The sequence below is a fragment of the Bombus affinis genome, chromosome 8 (genome assembly GCF_024516045.1).
Source record: "Bombus affinis isolate iyBomAffi1 chromosome 8, iyBomAffi1.2, whole genome shotgun sequence".
Lineage (NCBI taxonomy): Eukaryota > Metazoa > Arthropoda > Insecta > Hymenoptera > Apidae > Bombus > Bombus affinis.
The window spans coordinates 1,673,331-1,696,472 of record NC_066351.1 but is presented as its reverse complement, the minus strand read 5'-3'; the positions used below and the strand labels follow the sequence as shown (position 1 = coordinate 1,696,472).

At 43.8% G+C, this 23,142-nt stretch overlaps 1 protein-coding gene across 20 annotated transcripts in view; it reads left to right on the top strand.

Moving 5' to 3' along the window:
• Nucleotides 1–1,051: 1,051 nt before the first annotated feature.
• Nucleotides 1,052–23,142, top strand: part of LOC126919367 (bromodomain adjacent to zinc finger domain protein 2B-like) — a 211,586-nt gene continuing 189,495 nt past the window's right edge. For 9 of the 20 annotated variants that reach the window (XM_050728453.1, XM_050728456.1, XM_050728455.1 and 6 more), the window contains exons 1-3: nt 1,052–1,260; nt 1,329–1,672; nt 7,239–8,105. The gene's annotated coding sequence lies outside the window, so the exon portion shown is untranslated. Of the gene's footprint in view, nt 1,261–1,328; nt 1,673–3,179; nt 3,870–6,474; nt 6,918–6,938; nt 7,052–7,238; nt 8,106–23,142 lie in introns of those variants that run through there. The other 11 variants (XM_050728466.1, XM_050728465.1, XM_050728464.1 and 8 more) reach the window with 7 other exon arrangements.

Sequence of the window (23,142 nt, the reverse complement as noted above, 5' to 3'; positions counted from 1 at the left end):
GCGTGGTTCAATCATCGTGCAAATACTGACCAATTTTTACGACTTGTCGTACCTTTTATCGATCGAAAACGAATGATCGATAAAAGTTTATGAAACGTTCGTTGTGTCGCTATATCAATGTTTTATTGGCCTCTTCTATGTCATGATGCTTTCATCGGAGAAGCAAACTGAAGAGTTTGTGAACACGCGTGTGTTAAGAGGGGTTGGTCGAGGAATCGAAGCGAGTAAAAAATAGACACCCGTTAGTTCGTTGGGTCGCGCAGAACCGGTGTACGCTGTTCAGAAGCCAATTAACGTAGTTACAGGGAGCAGAGTTCGAGAACAGTGAAGGTTTTATTACGATTACGACAGAAGGGTAACGAGGTAACTGTATCAACCTTATCACAGTTATCCGTGCTTATAGTAATAATCCGTTTACGTGTCGTTGCTCATAAGAAAGAAACTAGAAGGATCAGATGATTTTCTTAAATCCTTACATCAATATTTCTTTCCTTTTGTATTTCGCATGGGTGACTATAATTTTTCTATTATAAGTCATCAATTCGAATTTATCGTAGGATTTTTAAGATTTTTCATGTTACATTAAATCTAATTAGTAACCCCACAACAACTTGATTCGACAAATTCCATCGACAGAAAAATCATGAAAACGCCGAATTACAAATTGTTCGATGTCGTCAAACACGAATACGATCGAGGAAACAAAAGCCACACCGATTTGCCGTTCAAATACTACACGGTGGCTGGAAAAATGCAACGTGTACCGGATGATACGTACTTACACGATAGTACGTATTGGTGTAAATCAGTGGACACCCGTTAGATGGTGTAACGAGGGGAGGCGGGCCAGGTGGTCCGTCGGTGCGAATATCCATTATAGATTCGGCGGAGTGTAGCTGTCGTACGATCCTACTCATTTTCCGTGTATTCGTGCAGCGTATTTCTGGCATCGATGAACGTAGGTCCATCGTATTGGTAAGAGGTTGTGTTTGTGTCGGTGGAAGAGGCGAGTTAGTTCACGAGGGCGCCTGTGTCGGCGCTCGCGGCGCCACCGGTTCATTCCGCCATCGGCGCCCGCGACGTACGGACGTGAAAAGACGCGAGCACGGCTCTCGTTTGGGCGGACAACGTGAAGGAGTGGACAACCGTTGCATATCGCGTACATACAACAAAACAAAAACATCGGACACGCAACATATCGATTAACGCAAGATTCGTCGGTCATATATTACGGGTGTTCCGAACGTGATATACATACATGTATGTATATATATATATGTGTACATATATATATAAATATACATATATATATATATATATACCCGTAGCGTGTGAAATCAGTGCGACGGATATCAGTGAGAATCTAGAGAGAGGAGAGCATCGATTGTCCTTTGTGTGATCGTCGTTACTCGGCTTCTTGTTCCTCGGGACGCCACCGCGACGTGTCGTGCCGGGGCTCGAACGAGTGAGAGTCTCATCGTGGGCTTCGAGGTCCAATTGCAAACGTCGTCGTGTTATACCTGCGCGTCCCTCTCACAAAGTGAGGCTCGTCGAAGGTCTCGTCGTCTCACCGGTGGCTGGGAGACGTGGAATGATATTTCGTCGAATCGGAGGTGCAGCCAGGCTCGTTAGGCTGCGACGTGACACGCGAGCCGAGTATTTGATACGTTAGGTAAGGAATATGCTGCGTATCGCCCAAGTCGATAAAAAGAAAAGAGGCCGCGTTAAATCGTGTATATTCGTATAGTGAAACAGTTCGCGCGTTTATTCGATTCCGATTCTTCGCAAAAAGTGCAACCGATAGTAGTCATAGTTCGTTGAATCCTTGAAATTTGAGGTTGTGACACAGTTGTGCTTCGGTAACTAAAGAAATCGATAGATCGTAAATCGATAGGTGAGACACGGTCAGAAGCGATACAGTCATTAGTGTTTTTCGTTCTTTATACGAAATGTGTTTATCAGATGTCCATGTATGATTGGAAAAGTGCAAGCAAGATAAAAGGTTAGATACAATACGACACACGAGGACCGAATTTGTTTAGGTAAGATAGAATAATGCAGTTAGATTCAGAGGGATGTCGATTAATGGTACATCCTCTTTCGTTTTCTTTATACGGTATAACATTGCCTCTGTATATATATATAAGTATGTGGTGCGCGTCCTGTCTTGTTTCGGATTTTATTGTCCGCTCGAGCGGCGATCAACATGGAAACGTTCGAACGTTTCCAAGCAATCGAGAAAGATTAACGTGATGACGCGCGCGTTGCGTGACAAACGTGTCATCTTTCGACACACTCGAAATTCTTATACTACTAATACCCTTATGCTTTACACGCGTACGTGTTTTTTCTTTTTCTTTTAATATTGCGCATCACCGATTTACAAGCTCGAGTCAATGAAAGAAAAAATATCGAAACTCAAAGGTTGGATGAAAAACGTAGGTCTTCGAGGATCTTTAGAACCGTGGAAACCAGAGAACGTTTAAAGAAGCACGGTGACGCAATTTTCGTGCAGGTGCAATTACATGGCAATCGCGCGAGGCACGTCAGCAAAATCGAGAGCCGTCGTAACGGGTCTTCTTTGGTTTCGCGGAGCGCAAACGCCGTTTTACCGTTAACGACCTAAATCGACGCCGAAGAACGAGATGCGCGCTCTTTTGCGAGTTCTTCGTGAGAGCACTTCTTACGTTGAGTACGGTTGGAGTGGTGGAGGCCGAGGATGCGCACCGACTCTTCGTGCTTGGCAAAAGTTTTTTCGACCGTTTAATTTGATGACTTCAGAGTCGCTTTAAGGGAGCAACTGATAACACGCCCGCCTCCCATCATCTATCAATCGGTGTGCATTCGCGTTGGACACGCTTCGCATCCCAAAGTTCCACGCCAATGCGAGCTGCAGCGTAACATAGGCGTACGAATTTTTAAATGTCGATTCCATATATTGGGCGACGAATCATTCTAAATAAATATTGTTTCACCAATTCGTTATGCTACCATGATAAAGGCGACGAAGAACTTTAAACAAGAACTCGTAGAGCAATCCAAATTCGTAACAAAATTCAATATGACTAACTGACGAAGAAATTGTACATCATTGAATGTACTATGTATCTTTATCGATGATAGGTAACCACGCAGAGGGAGGGAGTAGTGGGGGGATCGGTCAAATGATAACGCAACGGAAGCACGTATACGTCACTCATTCGACCATACTAGGCACGCTCTGGTTTTCTAGCGAAAATTGCGGGCTCGCTTCGCCGCGTAATCTCGACTACCTCGATGCAGCTTACATCGCTGACAAATAGATCGATAACATTCGAGAAACAGTTATATCCCATCGCGGCTGCTGCTACGCGTTCGGCTTTTCACGCGTGTCGGTTTATTTCCGTGTTTCGTTTCAACGATTCTTATCTTTTCAAGCGTAACGTTCTGGAGAATATCTTCGCCTTCATTCCTCTGAATGTGATTCGCGAAACAAAGAGAGGGAACAATTTTTTCCTCTTTTCATGGATAAAACTCGCGTATTTTTCCTTTTAATGCTTTTATCCGGTTGAAATAAGAAAAGAAATTCATATAGAGCTCGATTAAATCGTCTACCGCTCGGTGGAATTCGAATGTTGGCAAGAATGGACTTAGAGAGGTTTAGCGGTCAAGCGAATTCGAGGATACCTTCAGACTCGTAGACTGGCGGACGAAATGACCTAGGCCGTTCTTTTACAGTGTCACGTCTGATTGGCTCGATCAGCCGTTTCTACCTGTGACTTTGTGTAGCTCATCTTCAGTTTGTCGTGGAAGTTCGAACGCGGTGGCAGGACAGTGAATTTAGTGTTTAGTTTCTCGTCAACTTTTTTCTCTGTGTTTCTCAACGTTCTGTGAGTATATACATTTCTGGCTATGAGTATTAGCACATCTGTTAGATACGTTTGCTGGAACGCTTTAACAAATTTTACTATAAATGAAGTAAGAAACGACTTATAATATTTTAATATATTGCATTTAACAAAGTGAAAAGTAACACTCAGCTAATTACTAGAAAAATCTTAAGATAATACATATATAGATTTAGGATTAATGTACATACAAATTCGATGAAACGCTCAATCTATTTATCGCTTTTACCAAAAGACGATTTTCTCCAATTTATCCGATCGATTCGGAGGTTTAAGCCTGCTATCGTCTCGATCGTAAAATTTTAGCATTTCATGTCCGAACGATATTAAATGTCTCCGGGGCGAGATAAAGAGCGCAGAAAAGACAAAGGGGGCGTATCTTCTGTAGAAGGATCGATCGTCTTATGAAATCGAAACGTGACTAATCGCGGAAGAGGAGTCGCTGTTGCCGAGCATGGTATCGTGCCAGACGAAAACGTTTCTCCGCCTCGATAGTTTCGATCTGACCAGGAACGATAATTGTTAACAACGAACGGTCGTTCGAAAAAAAACGACGAAACGTTGGATTCAGCAAATTAAACGACGCGCTCACCCTTCCAGCTGATGAATCTCGTGACTAACCGGCGTAATCCGCGGAGCGCAATTAGCATACATGAATAAAGAATCTATGAATCCTTTAAGTCAAGTGGCAAACGCCGGCTGAATGAATAGATGTTTGTAACTTGTTCGTAGTGCGACGAATAGGCTCAAACCTATTTATAAGGTGAATCGTGTTTTCACGTGATTTTAATGTTTTTTTTTTCTTTTTTTTTTTTTTTTTTAATTTGATTAAGCGATTTAGTCAAGTCGTGTCATCGATAAAAGTCAATAAAAATTGATTTCTGACTGAGGAAATTTATTAACAAATATCAATGCATCTGAAAATGAAACTTGACGATATTTTAGTCGATAGTTAATTGCTTGATAGGATATAAATATTATTTTAAAAGAGCTGACAATGCAAGATATGTACAGTGATAGTTGGTAGGGAATTCGAAACACTCTTCTGTTATGTTTACGCGAGTATCGCAGTTGCGATTTGAAAGAAAGGAAAGTAAGTCGCATGTCCAGCCGGTTGATTTCCTAAATGCAAAACGTGTAGAATTTCCAAACGATCTTCGTTGATGCTGCAGTGAGTGAACTTTCATACCCGTTAACTCGACGCTTTTACTGCTTCCGACAAATTGTTCGGCAGTGTGGTGACCTTATTTTATTGCGAGCCTAGCGATAGTCTATTCAAAATGCGTTTTACGGGCTATTAACGAACGTACCGTAATTTCCTGGAATAACGTCCGAACGAAAATTCTTTCCTCATGAATTCGGTCCTGTAAAATCGATTCCTTCGTTTTGTTCGAAAAAGAAACATGATAAAACGCGACGTTTACCTCGAACAGTCTTTAAGAGCTCGTAGCTACATCCGATCATTGGAATTCTACCGATAAAAAGAAACGCAGAAGAATAAAAAGAGACACAGAGACAGAAAAACAGGGAGACGTGGTATCTTATATTGCCGGTGGAACTCGAGACACGCAGGTAGCGAGCATAATTTTCTATCTACCTACGAACGCCCCGTAAATTGATCGAGGTTACGTCGAGCGTATTTTGTTATAGTGGAAAAGGACTCGTATACGCCTCGAACGATTCTCAGCCGCTTATTACCGGGCTTCGTTCGTTCGTGCTCAGTCACGCAACGCGCCACTCGGTATCGTGGGATTCGCTGGTTGTCGAATGAACTCGTTTACGAACTCGGGAAGGACGAACTCTGTGTTGCGTCGTCGTGACTGTGTCCACGTTTTCGATGAAAATCGATCGTTCTCGTTGTCGTAGTCACAATCGTTCTCGTCGTCGTCGTCTCCGTCGCCACGTTGAAAAACGTTGAACGTTCGCGCGCTGCCGCGTTGTACGAGACGTTACGTGCCCGTTCGACCTTTCCCCGAGCCTCTTTTGCAGCCTTCGTTCCAGGGGCAAAAAGGGTCCCTCTCCGTTCGCCTCTCTGTCTCTCCACGCGCTACGGTTTCGTCCTGACTCTTCACCCCTCTTTTTCTCCACGCGGCTCCCTTTCTTTCTATCTGCTAGTTCACCCTCCCTCTCTTTCTCTTCCTTTCTCCGCGTTACTCGTCCTTTTTCTCTCTCTTTCTCACTCCCTCTTTGTCGCACGCGGTAAATCGCTCTCGCACTCGACAAGAACGGGGCGAGTTCCCGAAATAATCGTGCGTATCGATCCTCACGCGGGGCGTGCAGGGTGAATTTATTCTCGTGCACGGGGAGAACGAGAGACTCGTACAAGCTCGCCTCGTTACTTAATCGTTCCGCGTTAGAAACGAAGGGTATATAGCGTGGAAACTATAGCGACGTAGTAGAAGCGGTAGCGTCTCCTGCTTGTTTGTCCGAGAAATATATAACCGAGCTGTTTGTCGGTGACACAGGAATAACGAGGATTCGTTGGCCAGTTTGTTCCGAAAGATATTCTATAGTGGTAATTACGCCGTCTATTATGATACATATTCGATGTGTTTTCATAGCGAGCAATCGAACATGAACGGCCTGACTATTTGTTTCGATCTCTGACGTGCATTCGACTTATTCATTTTACCACTTATCGAAATTGGCGACAGTTTCGTTTGTTTCGGAATTTCAGTTTTCGCCGTAAGCGGAGAATGAGAGCAAGTGTTATCGTCGGTCGATATTTGCGGCAGCACCGGTCATTAGATCCGCTTTAACGGCGGGGACACAGTGTGTGACACACGGAAACGTGCGCTCTTCGACCATTTCCGTGGCGTTGCGTATCGTGCTCGGGAACGTGCTGTATTTCTTTGGCTTGAGAGCTAGATCCGTGGTACGCCGCGATCGTTTTACGAAGCCTCCTCCTCGTGTGTCGTATTCTGGCGCGAAGTCAACGGTACATAATCGTAAAATTCGCTTGATCGCGAGGCTAAGAACTTAGAAACAACATGCGAGTCCCGAGTGTTCGCTTCGCAAGGAACGCCCAAGGTACATATTTACCGGGTTGGTAGACATTCTGTGAATTCGCGTATTTGCGCGTCTGTCGTTAAAAAACATGACCCGCATCGCCTTACGTCTCTTCTCTCGTTTCTTCGTTATTTTTCCCGGTCCCCGGAGCACAGGTAACGACTAGTCTCTCGTATTTTCGTTCATATTTTCCTTTTTTTGCTTTCCTTTCTCTCTCTCTTTTTTTTTGTTCTTCGCGGCGTCGCGGCGGAGAGAACCCTTGCGCGTTTTTTCGCGGGACATTGTTCGGCGCGCGTTTTGTCCGCACGTCAGCCATCACGGCGTATTGTATTCATTGTTTAGAGGCTGTTGGAGCTCTACAGGCAAGAAGACGGCAAGAGAGAGAAGGGCGCCTCGTAGTGGCTCCGAAGGAAAGGAAAACTCACCGTTCGCCGGCTTATAGACAACGCCGGGCTCTTGCTTGCTTGCTTTCTTTCTTTTTCTCCCCCGTGTTTCCCCCTCTCCCTTTCACTCGACTCCGAGGCTTGCACGAAATCGCGTGTCGCTCCCGTACCGCGTAGAAATGTCGCCTCCTCAGGATCACGAGGTTCCGTGATCGCAGCTGTGCGCACAGCCAACGTTCTTCCTTCTTCGTGCGCTTCCTCTCCACCTACGGCCCCTTGGAAATTCAATTTCTGTGCAAACGTGTGAAATCAAGAGGAAGCGAATACAGGAAGAGAAACTGGACACGGAGAAGGGAGGGCATCGCAACGTAACCGTGAGGAAACGTAGATAAAGAGAGGAAACAAATTTACAGTTGTGCCGTTCTGTGTATCGGACCAGTGAGACAAGAGAGAGACAGAGAGAGAGAGAGAGAGAACGCGCTCATTGTTCTGCTTTTGAAGAAAAGCATTGAAGAAGGAGAAAGAATTGACAGAGGCAGACGCAAACGATTGCTCGTACACACGTATATACTGCCTACGAAGTAGGACAAAGGGCAAGTGTAGACAGAGATAAACACATAAGGACGGAGAGAAGAAACTGGAAAGGATGCGTCCGATTTGCCAGTGATCGAACGTAGGCCTCGTCATTATTGCTTCGTGCGTGGGTGAAAACAGTGGTGTCACTGGAAAACTGACCGAAGAAGAGAGAGAGAGAAGAGGAGGAGTAGGGGAGGAAGGGAGGAAAAGCGGCTGGCGGCGGAGGCCACTTCCTGTGGGCGACGACAAGGTACAGAAAACAATTTCAATATCAAATGTATTATTTGCTCGTAATTTGAAACCTAAGCTAAACCAAGGGTGTCGTTTAACGCCGCCCTTGGTAATAGCGGCAATTCTCGCAGAAGTAGAGCAATTGGTGTTAAGTTGTATTTATAACAGCCTGTTAAAATTATAAACGCTTTCCTATGGAAAATGTATCGACATATATATACATATATGGTATATGGGAATTCGATTGAAGTTTCTGTATTTGTACGACGCGAAGAATCGAAATTAGAAAAGCGTTTATAGTGTTCGCAGGGTTTGTATTTTATACGCGTGGTAGGACATCTCGGACATATTCGTTATCTTGTTACTCTAATTGTTATTTACAAGTTGTATGGTTAGTAAATTGGCAATACGCGAGTCATTTGGATCTATCTGTAAATCTCTATCTATCCATCATTTCACAACACAAATTTAAACACATTTCGGCAATTGAATAATCGTTAGTTGCATACCAACGAGTTCTCATATAGGAAGACGGAATCGTAAAAGCTTAGAACAGAGTCAGAGAGAGTAGCGTCAGTGAATAGTAACGTAGTTATACATGGCCATGGGAGATTCAAAAGTTTTCTGTTTACCGTTACTAATCCTGAGGACTACCTCCGTTAGGGTCGTTCTCGGCGACGAGTTGACCGTAGGCAGTTTTAGTACGTGCTATTAGACTGTGCAATCCGTAGCCCGGAATTCCTCACCGATAAAACCCCGAACGAAATAGCAGGTTATTTAACAGGAGAAATAATCGTTTTTAAACAAGCGTGTACTTCATTCCGGTCGATACTAAAATCTTTTACGCCCTGGTTAGTTTATACGAGAGAAGAAGATTCACCTTTTAAGAGAACCGATTTAATTAAATAATCCTTGTTATTACATGCGGTTCGTAGATTGTGTAATAATCAGGTCGCTTCGCGAGAATACACTGAAACGCCAGACGTTTCATCTCGAAATGGTTTTAAATGACAATGACCACCATCGAGTCGAGTTGGTTCTCTCTGTGTACCGTAATACTCGATCGGCGCTCGTTCTCGCCATTATGCTAATGAGACGTATTGTCGTCGGCCATGGCGGCCAAACTACTCCTCGTTCAAGGAACCCGTGTCTGTTAAAAAATCCTTTATTTCGACTAATCGATTCCACGTTATCGTTCAAACGAATTACATTATGCAGTAAAATGCATACTCCTACGATACTTGTGTATTTACGTGTCGATACGGGAATACAAACTGCGTTTCTTTTTACAAAAAATAATGAAAGAAAATAAAAACGGGAAAAGAAAAGAAAAAAAAGAAGCAGAGATATACGCAGAGCACGTTACACGGAATTCGCTGTTTGCAACGATGTCTTCTCTATATTTATTGCGTAATGCTTGAAATTTTTGTTACGGCCCGTAGTCACGTTGGTCGTTACACGCAGCGCCCGTTCGAAAATCCCCGATTATATCGACGTCGTTATTCACGACGGCGCGCGACAGTTGTTACTGCTCGTTACGTCTCCGGGTGTCTCTGGTTTATTTAGAATTTTGAGGTGCGCTCGCGGCCATCGCGCGTATTTTTTTCCCCCGCTGAATCTCTTTTCCTCTCTTTCGACAGAGGGATAGAGAGAGAGAGAGAGAGAGAGAGAGAGAGAGGGAAGGGGGACGAGAGGCGCCTCCGTGTGCAGTTTTTATTTCCGGTGCGTTAAAAGCGGTACGAGAACGAGAACTCGCTGACGGGTGCAAACTTCACGCAACGAAGAATAATCGCTTGGCGCCCAAGCGTCGATTCTCGGAAGCTGGAAATTTTTCGTGCATTTTTTTTCCTCGCTCCGGAGACGGCAAACGATAGCGATGTCGATGATAACGGGAAAAGCGAACGACGCTAACGACATGGTCGCTGTCTGTACGATACCGTTCGTGATAATCGAATTCTCGTAACGGTTGACAATGTCTATCGATTCATTATGACATTAGATGTCGCCTCTCGCGCAGAAAGGGGAGAAATGCGTTTACACCGAAGCTGTCGCGTGATCGATACGAGAACCGACCGACTGCCGCGTGCGCTCGCTCGCTCGTCTAAAAACTAAGAATCACTTCGACTCGGTCACGAAACATCTCCCTTGTTCCAACTACATAGTAGGGAGAAATAATCTTATTTGCTTGTTTCTTAGGTGACAGCATAGTAATTATGGTTTTAGGGGGGAATAATGATGTTTGACCTCGTTATCGAAACTGTCTCTGTATATAAAGGTCGTAGAAAGAAACGTGATAAGTGCGTTTTTGGTAATTCTTTTTATTTTAATTTTAATTCACTTGATGACTAAACAAAGTAGTTAAAAGTAGAAAGAATCTGTTAGATCCAAAGGTAGAATCGACGAAGAAATTTGTAGAAACTAAAGATATGGCTCTTAAGATAAATAATACTTTGATAATTTTAGTAATTTAATATTATAACAATCAATGTTCTTCTTTATAAAACATAGAAAATCTAACCTTTTCCGCTCTCTATTTGCAGTCTTTATATATTCAAGTTGAAGTTAAAATGTAATATAGTTTAAAGAAAATATCTGGGCTCATTTTATAATGTCGTTAAATAATATTTGAATATTTGATAGATAGAAGATAATTAAATTTACTTCATTAAGTTACTAAAATCGAATCCAGCTAATGGAAAAATTCGAAACATTTTATTCCCCTTGTTATTCGCTTTTTATTTCAAGCTGAACAACCATTAATTGGTCCACTTTCTTTCTAAATTCGAATGCGAATAAATGATCGCACTCTGTTGCGAATTTCCAACGATCATGCGCGATTGCAGCCACCCTATGGATTCATCGTCGATAACTGTTTGTGTGTTTTAAGTGTTTTAACGTTGACCTTGCCGCTCGGCATGCTCGCGGAGGCTCAAGATATCGCTGACGGATATTATATGGTACAATGGAACAATAGGGCGACTACTGTGAGATCGCGTTCGCGCGTACAAAAGCCATAATAAACGAGGATGTATTAGCAATGTGATTCGAGTTAAAATCACGCCGAAACGTACACATCCGTGAGTTCGCTGAAACGTGGTGTTGCATCGGTGGAGGGAAGCAACGCATAGTTTAGCGAACGTAAGCGGGAGAAAGATAAGTAGGGAAAGGGGGGAGGAGTGGGATAAACGAAGACAAACCGATAGAGAGAGAGTAACAGGAACAATGGAATCCAGAATTATTAATGCCCGTTGAATTAATCACTTCAAATGTACGACCGTTAACGTCCTTACGCCAAGAGTAATCTATTTTGATTAAGATTAATTAATCAATTATCCGGTAAATTACCAAGTCTCGGAGCAGCGGCGACTCGAATTGTTTTTACATTTTCATTCCGCGAAACGAGCCTGGTCATTTTTTCGTTCCCCTCTTCTAGTTACTTTTTTCCCTGATAATAGTCGTGAAATGTAATTATGACATTTATTATTGTAGCGCCTTTGTAGCGCAAGGGAAAACGATTAAAACGAAGAAGAACATCAACGGGAGAAGTTCTGTCTTATTCGTCGTATCTCGTAAATACCTCCGTCAACGTTGAAAGAAAGTACATATGTACTCGTAAAACGTTCGATTCGACTCGTTCCGCGAGTTTATCGTTTTTACAATAGCCACGACAACGCACCCTGCCGGAGAGAATTCGTTTCGCAGCCGAATGCGACATGTTCTTTCGGTCCTCGATATAACGAGCAACGAGCGAGCAGGAAGTAAAAGTGCAGTTAGTGCTTGTAATTAACGCACGCACGGTCTGCGTGCGTTTTTAGCCGTCGAACGGATTATATGGCTTTTCTTCGCGTCGACTCACGTCGCATACACGATCGTGCTTCGATCCGTCTTATCGATGCCACGATTAAAAACATTTGCAACCCGCATCTATCACTCGATAGTGAATTTCGTTCGTTAAATAGTAAGAAACCTTACTTCACGGGTTTCCGTATCGATACAATCGGCGTTCCCAACCTATTAGACGCTTCGTTCCCTCTGATCTTAACACTGTCGAGACAATAGAACAAACTATCTGCGTCAACCAGTAGCGGTCGGAGATTATAACGCCGGCACGCTTATCTAATTATCATATGATCTTCGTTATGGTCACGCTATTGAAAGAAACGATTTAATTTGCACAAGGTGTGTAATTATCGGCGAACCTCGAAACTGGAGCGATTTAATTTCACCGAGACAAAGAAACCGATAAGGGGCTCGTCCGTTTGTTGCTCAAAAGTGATACACGCATCAGATTACGCGGCGGTGGCGGTGGCTATCGTGGCTGCAATTATTCCTCTCGCGACACGTACAAACGCGCATATACACTCGCCTTTATTTCCTACGGCCGTTTTTCAGAGGCGCGTATACGCTCGTGCTCGCGCTCACACGCGTATACCTGTCTCTCGCACGCGATTCCATATAAGAAAGTCGATGGTAACGCCTAACGTGCCTTCTGAAACTCGATACATATGTGTGGTACGGATTCGTGGCACACGAGCGGCAACACGAACGATCGCATATACACACGGTCCACACATGTACGCTATTCCTCGTTCCTCTATTGTGTACGAGTACACACACGAGGTGCCTCGCACACGGTCAGCGCGCGAACGTACGCGTGGTCGAGGTTTTCATGCGATAGTGTGTGTACCCGGTGATCCTAGTTTGCTGGCAGCTGCCATGAAAAAACCGAAAGCCGGCCTTTTGCGGCCCTTCCCGAGAGATCCCGGCTGTCCATGGCCCCGTCATGTATTCAACCTTCGAAAACGGAAGAATACGAACGAGCGTTTGTCTTGCTCTGTTCGCTAACCGTGACAGCCGGATATTGGGAGGCGAAGAATATGTAGTACAGCGTAGTTTCGAGATTTTTGGGCAACCTTGATTTTCTCCCTATAAAATGTTAGATTCGAAAGTTCCGCATTCATCGAATAAACGACGTTTATGGGAAATATTAAAACAAGGATCACGTATGTGTTTGGTTGTAACGATTTGAATATTCGCTGTGAATAAGAACGGAAAGGGTCGCGTAACCGCAAAATGGGAGCATAATCAGTACCTGTGGTTTCGTGCGGATCGTTTCGTAGTTAATAAACATCGAAGAAGAGAGGTTACGAGCGAGTACAAAGAAATGCAAGGACCGACGTTAATTACGACACATCGAGCATTGAACGACTCGCCGACGAGACCGACTAATGCTACCCTATTCAGGATTTCCACGTTATATTCTGTCTCCCTTTCTTCATTGAAATCGCGCTCTACTTTTCCTATTCTCGTTTTATTCGACAAACGGCCAGCCCTCTTGTTATTGATTAATGTATTCGGTATTCCGGATCAACGATGCGCCGACTTCCTCTCTATTCTGTTTCTGTATCGCCTCCCTCTTCGTCTCCCAATCTTATCGATTGTTTTATTTTAACTGGCCGTTATCTCTTCTACGCTACGCTACTGCGGTCTCTCTTCGACTTACGTTTCGCCAATTGCCGGCTTAATGACGGGTGTAATTCCGCGATTTCATGTCAGATTATTCCTCGCTTCGTATATACATATGTGTTTACTATATCGTCTTTTTCCTTTCCTTCTATTATACCAGTTAATGACTTAATGCAAAGACACGCTACATCGTATTAAATATGAGTCTTTTCAACAGCGTGTTTCATTATCGTCTTAATCTAATTCAATATTTCATAATAATAATTCAATATTCACCATAGGATTGTAATTTATAGAAAAACGCAAACAGTTCTCCTATACTACTTAACAACCGTGTTATCTTATCAGCCATGTGACACACATACGTTCCCGCGATCATTGATCGCTGTTTATCGCATCGATTCTTACCAACCTGTTCCTCCACAAATCCGAAGCTTCTCGTTTACCACAGCTTTCCCACTAGTTTCACGCACGTAGGAATGCTACTCCGTAAATTTGGTTCTCTAAATCGTCGTCTATTCGGCAACAGCCCGCCATATTCCCTGCATCGATGTTAAATATCCTCCGCTCGACTTCGTCTCGAATTTCTCTGGCCTAAGTTTCCGTCTCCTTTCGACTTGCAAAAACGCAGGCATTTCGCCGGGTTTCTTGGTCTTCTTGGTCCTTTGCGAGAGCAAACGAACGCGCGCGTGTTCCATCGAGAAGGAAGCGGTCGAGCGAGAGAAAGAAAGCGAGCATCGACTCGAAGCGGAGATGACGAGGACGCGCTGGCGGTGATCTCTCTTCTTCTCGCGGCATCTTTCTCTGCGGGGAAAGGGTCCTCTTTCCCGCGCGTGCACCAGGTTCTGCTCTTCACTCGTTCTGTAATCTGTACGGCACGGCGGGCCGCGATTGGACCGCGGGAGGGGTCGTTGTGGGAAGGGACGACGAAAGTGAGAGAGAGCGAGTGGGATAGAGGTCGGAGAGCGAGGAAAAGGGATGCCGGGACGATGGCAGAGAAAGAGGATGAGGAGGAGATGGCGGTGGAGGGAGGGTGTTACCGTCGCATTTCAGAGAGGACTTTAGCGCTCTGGATGGAGGTAGGCTAGCCTAGTGAGCACCAGAAGGGATAGAGAAAGAGAAACGCGAAACGCTAAAGGCGAAGAAAGAGAGAGAAGTTGGTGAACAGTGCTGCGAGTAAGAGGGAGAAAAAGGGTCGTGAGAGGAAGCGAAAGAAGACTAGGGGATCCACAGAGCCGGCACGTCTCTCTGGCTATGCTGTATGCCGTGCCGGCAGGGTACCCTGCTTCACATTGCCTCCGTCTTTCTCTCGCGTGTTCGCTTTTTCGCTCTGTCGTTGGCGTTCGAGCTCGTTCCTACCCTCTCTTTCTCTGCCTGCCGCGTTCTCTCTACGTTTCTCTCTTTCTGCAACGGTCGTAGCGTTCGCGCTCGATCTCTCTCTCGGTCGCCGCTGCCTCTGGTCTCCTGGTTCCTCTCCTCGCGCTCGTTCGTTCAATACTCTGGGAGAGAGTGAGGTAGGAGGTGGAGGAGGAGGTGGCGGAGGAAGAGGAGGAGGAAACGGTTGCGAGGGGAGGTAGAGGCCAGAGGGAGAGAAGCAGCAACTCTCTCGCGCAAACCCGACGGACTTACGGAACACGATTCCACCGTTGGTTGGTGGGCTACGGATGGTTTGTTCGCACGATCGAAACCAGCCCGGCGCGACCGAAGGAGAGCCAAGAGAGAGGAAGAGAGAGAGAGAGAGAGAGCTCTCCGTTCGCTGATACGGAATGGAACCGCGATCGGTTGAAACGCGGCGACGGCAACGGCGACGACGACGACGGCGGCGACGGCGGTGGTGCCGGTGACTCTCGCCAATAGGTAGTATCGTTTCTAAATAGGTAGTTGACGACGCGACGTCAGCTACGACCGGCTAATGTGGTTTCTAGGTCGATGGCCTGACACACGGGGCACTTGTTAAACCGATGTGCTCCAAATATTCTATGGTGGTCGAGTATTCTTTCGCGTTACTTGAGCCCAAAATTTAAGGTCCAAAGAAAAGTGGTATGTAGCTGTGTACCTTGGCGAGGGGTAACCTACGAATACGATGTTATAACGTTTTTGCACCCTTCCGTTGGTTACCATTGTCGAAGAATCGAATAAGGTCACAGGGAGAAGCGGAGGAAACAAGACGTGGATATTTAATAAAAAGTAACGTGTATCGTGTGCGGCTCCGGGACTATTGTCCTATTGGAAGGGTAGTACCTTTTATTGTCATAAAAGAGGTTCACCAACGCGTAAGGGAGAACGGAATCGGGAGTCCTGGTCGTACGACTACCTCCGTTCGTGCTTCGTTCCACGATATACACGAAGGCTCAATGATGTATCGTTAAACAAAAAGCACTTGGCTGTGTTTGTATACGGAAGTACGTACGGCAGAAGACTCGCGATACCGGTGAGCAGACAGGCGAGTTCAGTCAAGTTACCAGCGCAAAGTTGTTGTGCTTCGTCGGCTAACCATCTGTCTTTCTCTTCCTTCGTTGCTCTCCTCTTTTTCTTTTCGTCCGTTCTCCTCTCAATACGCGGTTGTCTGCAATCGCATATAAGCGCGTGGTACACCTATATGCATACCTCCGCGTATCTATACATATGCACACATTCACCTATCTCGAGTCGTGACCTATGGTGATCGATACAGAGTGCCGCTCATTTGCCACGAGGTGAAACGACTACTACTCTTCGTCTCGTTTCCTCTCTTTATTTTCCTTTCTTTTCCCTTCCTCTGTAATTTCTCCCTCCGCTCTTCCACATCGGGAATATACCTCCGGTTTCTCTTTCTCTCTGTATCTTGGCCTTCTTCCTTGCGTTCTCTCGCCCTCTTTTACCGCGGTGACGATCTTCCTACCCGACACTCGAGGAATAATTAGGACGGGTTCGTTGTTAGCATGGAGATTCGTCGGCGAGGCTATACTTTCTCCGTTGCGCCAGCCCCTTTTCCTCTTTCCTCTTCGTCTCATGCACGAACGAGTAAGTTACGCCCGTCGTGGCGCAGGAAAAGAGAGAAAAACAGAAGGGTCCAGAAGGAACGACGAAAAGACAAAACGAAAGATCCTATGCGGATGCCAGGGGAGAAGATGGAGAACGCGACAGAAGGAAAAAGAGGAGAGAACGCCGGGTATGGTACCGAGTTTCGGATAAAATTCATCGGTGCTCAAACTCTTTTTCTCTTTCTTCCCCTATCTTTCCCTATATCCTCGTTCTCCTTTACTCTCGAAATGTTCTTGCTCGTTTCTTCATCGGCTCGTCTCTTATAGAGTTCTGGCTCTCTCCATCGCTCGTGAAACGTTGCTCCTCGTGGCAAAAGGGACTCTGCACTCGTTCCTTCACCTCGCTCTCCGGGAGCGTACGTTTTTTTCCAACTCGTTTCTCAGGTATTCCGCCGCTCTTAACGGTCGAGTGAGAGAAGAGCGCAGAGCGAGAGGAGAGTGGACGAGTTCGAGAGACGACGTTTCGCGCGTCTCTCCTTCACCTCCTCCTATTAATTTTCCACAATTCGTTTTGTTCGTAAGGCCATTCGTGAGAAACATTATCGTTACCCTTCTGCTTGCTAATTCGCGATATTCTTTGAGGCTTGAGCGGTTGTCGCGAGCCGTGACAGTCTCGTTTCATACCCTTCACAATCGCTACGTGTACGCGTCGCTTCGGGACAGTATTTCAGTCAACGATATCGAACCTAGTAATTAGTAAAACGACGAACAAAAATCTAGGTAGCTATCAGTGGAAAGATTGGAGTTGCTTCGTAACGTTAATTCCAATCGTATCGTATCCGTTCCACGAACTATTGGGCGAAACGAGTATTCGTGAATCAGGTAGGCATGTCTTCTTACGCTCGATACATGCGAAGAAACGTTTGCTTGGCTAGTTGCTCCGATACTGTATGCCTCGTTTATAAGCCGTTGCGAAGTCTCCAACGTTGTAACAGCCGATCTCCCAATCGGTACCGCGGCCATAAATCTAGCGAAGGTGCCCGCCGGTTTAGCCGTGAATTAATCGACCATGAGTTACACACGGATTAACCGTGTTTACGTTGCTCGGTCGTACCAATGACACACACCGATTGCTGAATTCATTTAATTTTATTCAATATCGAGTCGTGATTGAATGTTTATAGACTTTCCATATTTTCGTATTTCAGATTATTCCGTGGTTTGCAGTACACTTTAATTGGATATAAAGTATTACGTTCAACGTATTGGGGCAGTAATCCATCGTTAACACAGAATCAAAGAAATAACGGATTACGATGTTTCATCTAGAAGCTAATGAATATTTTTAGCTGTAAAGGATTGTACTTATAATTAGCGAATTTTATTTGTTGTATCAACATTGTTACAAAATACTCGTAAATGTTTACGATCACGGTTAATCGTTATTTCTACTTATTTTTCATTTTCATTGGTGCAAATTCACATTAACGAACATTCTCAAATGTACATATCCTGCTTAGTCGACGAAAATGCAATTCTACGTATCATTGTTATCCGCGAATCTTCTTGGAATTCTTCTGCCAGTTATTGCCATTTCCTTTCCAAATTTCGAATTGCGTTACCACTCTGTACTATTCTCTAACGAAACAGACGATACGCGTACACGTTCGATAAAAACAGCCAGAAAACGAGCATGGAATTCAGAGAAATGCGAGATAATCCGTGTCCCGCGAGATTTATACCGCGATATCGCGAATTTATTACGCTTGTCATCGATTATGCACACTCGCGTGTAAAATGGTAAACGTTGGAACCGGGTCAGTCTTCGATATATGCTATCGACTACGAATGAAAAGAACGGAATGAGAAAGAGAGAAAAAAGAAATGCAATCGTTTCGAAGCTTGCTCGCGAGAAAACGAGGCGATACAAAAGGGGGACATCCGGATGCGATGCTCCAAAACGTACGTAGAGGAGGCCCTCGTATTCGATTTTAAATTGTTCATAAATTAAACGATCCTGTTTCGCAACAGTACAAACGCTGTAGTTCATCAAATGTAATCAAATGTAATCTTCAAATACGGCTTATACTGACTTGGTAGGAAAATATTGCCGCTGTTGTGCATATAAAAATAAATTAGCTTACTATGTTGCGACTTTGTTTTATGTCTGTTCGTCTTCATAGAAAGAAATTGGTTTTGTTCGAAAAAGCGAACTGATACTTCTTCCATTAAAATAATTCTACAATGGCGAAAAAGGTTGGTATACTTCTTCATGCTTAGAGAATAGGTAGGAGACACGAGTATAATGTGAAAGAATTTCAAATATATAGTCACATTTACATCTTTTTTAATTTCATATAACACAATCGACCAAAAACAGACTTTGTCTGCTAATTGGAATAAAATTACTCGTAATGATATAAAAATATTCATGTACTTCTAAGCTTAGAACAGAATTTAGTGTTTTATACGTTCAAAATATCATCTGTATAAAATGATTTTATCGTAATCTGCGAAATATGAGCCAACGGAAGCTATGACCTATGCGTTTCTTAGTACGACCAAAACTCGGCATTACTTTCGCATCAACGATATTTCGTTCGTGATATCGATACTTCAAAACACAGAAATGTCCATCGACGCGAGAAGTGAAACGAAGACGATAAACGAGGCATACTATCCCCAATGTGTGTTGTCGAACGAAATTGAATTCTGTTTGGTTTTGGAACCATAGGTGTCGCGTTGAGACCAGGGAAACAGGATCGAGAAGGCGTGACGTGTAAAACGCGAGGGCAGGTGTTCGTCGCACGTACGACTGTCCCGTAATAAGATTCTGTGGGTGTGCCAAGCGAAAGCTGCGGCTGCTCGATGAAAAATGGATGTGTCTTTGACTTTTTCTTTATCAAACTGTAGTTAAGAGTGTGAACTAAATAACTCGAGAATCAGGAAGAAAACAAACCGCGAATATTGGAAAAGTATTTAGGTTGTTATTTCTACCGATGAAACGAGAACTAGAATGAAGGTTAACTGGTGCTTAACATCCTCCACGTTTCTTCGTTCGGACAGCATTCCTTTCGAGTGTCCCTCTTAAAAGAACGTATATCTCTGAATCACTGGATATACATACGTATAGATTTCTCATACAAATTTGTATCTAACATTTTAATTTACAATTCGTTAATATATTTTTTATAAAATATTAAATATATCGCTAAATGTAGCCAATTTTTTCCAGTGACAATGAGTATCATATTCTGTTACTCGTATACCTACGGAATAATGAAAGAAAACAGTAGAACCGAAGTGAAATTTAATGTGGTCGGCTTTATGGCTTGTTATTCGAGATTGCATAATACGGCGTCGTAATGAAGTACTGCTTATAGTTAAACGATCGCGAGCGTAACTTCATTCATAAATGTGGGCGGGTGAGGAGGGGGAAATGTTGGAGAGGGGAGGACGTTTGTTACAGCGCGAAACGACGAATCGTATTTCATGTACGACTATTGTATCGAGCGTTGCCTCTCCCGAGTTCTCCTCGACTTTTTCACCCGTTCGCCAGCCACGACGGGGACCGTTATATAAATCTATGACGTCCGCGCTAACAGTTGTCGAACGCTTGTAAATTAGACGAACCATGATTTCCTAAACGTTAATTACTTTTTTTCCTTTCTCCACCTCTCTTTCTCTATCTGTTTATTTTGCCTATTCGTTTCACATCGTTGCACGATAATTCTTTGGCGTGTATTATCCCGCGAGGACATTAAATCGCAAATATCGCAGCAAAACGCATTCATTGGAAAAGTGACCGGTCGCCGCGTCGACTGGAAGATGAAGTTTTGCTATTACACCAATCGGTGCGTCATAAATCGAGCGCGCGCGCGCACATCTCGTGATTCACGATTATAGATGTATCGTAAATCATCGGAGTCCGGGCCGGAATTTTCAAATTACCGTACAATTCGTGTATAATTTTACGGCGCGTGTTGCCACCATATTTTATCGGTAACGGTAATTTCTCATTACCAGCTGAATTTTTCTTCCCCTCCCTTTTATTTTTTATTTGCTTTCTTCTTTCGATATCCCACTTCATTTACGTATTGTAAGAAAACGTCTTTAATATATTATATATTGATAGCATGTTGACAGGCATAAGTGAACGTTAACCTCATAACCTACGATTTACGTTCGAGAATTTTGGGCCGAAAACGTAAACAAGCTCGCGCAGCCTTTGAGCCATTCGCACGACTTGTGCAATACGATGTCCCGTACTATGCCCGTACTATCCCGTACTATAGTTGTGGATTAAGCTGTTAATGCTGTTTGCCAGCCACAATGTGAAACGTGAAAGACAAATGTGTATCGTTGTTTTTGTTATGAAGCCTACAATTATATGATTCATTCAAAAGTCACATTGACCATTAATTGGAAAAGAGACAGAAAGGTGATGCTGTTACAAACACTGTTGCTTAGAATTCACCATTATTTGCGTCATCTGTACTTACAGAAATAAATCATTTTGTTGTTGAAAATCTTAATCGTGTACTTACGTAATGAAATGAAGAAATTAATAAAAGGTGTTGATCAGTTAACATCGATATCAAAAGTAATATGCAATAAAAGAAAAAATAAGAAGAAAGAGGAGAAAGAAAAAGGTATCCAGTACGAACGACCGATCTTTGATAGTATTTCATCGAGACAAAGAATCTGAAATATCCAATACACGTTTCACTGCAAAAAATTGTCGCACGAACGAATCGAGAACGTCGGAATAAGAGTTTCTTTGAATTTATTGGCTGGTAGGTGATTGGCCGCTCCCAAAGGTAGACTTTCTTTCCCTCTTTTATTTTTTCACATTCACGTCCCTACGAAATTTGATTCTCGAGATATCTCCGCGCCAGCATTAAACGAAAAACTCTCCTCGATGACGTTACGTCGCGTGCTAGCCAGTCGCCTGTGCTACACGATCCCGCAAGCTGTAAATCAGCGGAACAATGAACTCGGCGTAGTAAACGTCCACCTCGATATAATTTATTTTCGAACGAAAGCGATAATTAGTCCCGACAGTGGAACTTTCTCGGCGAAACTGTATCATTCGTGATTTTTGCAACAAGATCGACTGACAAGGATCGGCCGTGTCTTGCCGCATCCATACATCATGGTCGCGCTATACGGACGGAACAATAATTTGTAGAAAGACGTATACATCATCCCTCATCGGTGCATTCCGATAGATTGCATTGATATCGAAGAAAATGAATGCCAAGATATCGACGCGAATAATTTTGTGATCGCCAAAGTGACGAATTAATTAATGAATTACAGAAATTATTCGGTGCTTGTGTCAATAAAAATCTATATATACTTTGTAATCATTCATTGATTATAAAATTGTTAATATATTGTGATGATTAATGTAGATATTTAATGCGATATTGCATTAATGGTTTGTGTTATCACGTATTTAGAGGAAAAGAAAATTCGCTACCAGTCGAATGAACGTTTCATCATTTTATTCATGCCATTTTCAGGTTTCATTACAATCAATCGTTTAATGTAGTATAGTTAGTCATCATTTTATAACAGTCTGCATGATATAACTTTGCTTAAAAGATAATGTTCTTTAAATATTTCGGAAATATCTCATATATCTTTACTCGTCATTTAAATTTTCAAAAGCGAACAAATTTTAGGACATTTTAACTAAAAAAGACAGGATAGACGATCTACTTGCTATTTAATGTATTAAACATGACACCTTGCTTACAAAATTACAAAAAACACAAGAATACGAATGCTTATACATCCTCCTTATTGTGTATCGTTCCAAGAATACGTCTGGCAGCGCAATGGCATGCAAGAAGTAGCCGAAGCAAATTACTGAAAATGAGAGTTGAATCGATAAACAGCACTAAAACGATCGTACCATACCAATATCGCAAGAAATAAAAGTCGGACTGTGGTTAAACCATGGATTAAAAAGCAGGGAAAAAATGTCGAGCTTCTAATTATCGACCAAATTTGTCGCTGCGAACAGACGATTCTTCGTGGACCACCCTGTTTCGAATTCCACGACTCGTTCTCCCCACCACTGCGGCTGCGGACCAGCGATAGAGGAACACTTATCGCGTTCGTGCCGGTATGACCTAAGTTAGGTATGTACGGCCGTCGAGCTCGCCTGAGAATACAGAGAACATCTCTGCTTCTCTTCGTTTTCTTTTCTCCTTGTTTCTCTCCCTTCCCCTTCTTCGGTATTCTCTTTCTCGTTGGTTGTTCGTCCTTTTCCCTCTACGTCGCTCGTATGTTTACTCGTCGTTACCATCGTCGTCGCCGCCGCTTCTGTTTCTGCAGTGGGCTCTTTATACTCGACCACACGCGTACACACGTATATAACGCACACACGTTCAACGTATATACGCCTGGGTCGTATTTGGATCGCTATATGCGCCACGACGCGCGACGCATCGTCGGCACACGCGTGTACGTAAATGCGTCGCGAGTAGCCGCTCAACGGGAGAGAGAAGATAAGCGTGCAGGAAAGTGCGTTTAGCGCAAGCACGCGCGTGTTTCAGCCACGCACGCGCTCTACCCCTGTTTGCGTTTCGCGCTCGTGTACACATACCCAACGAG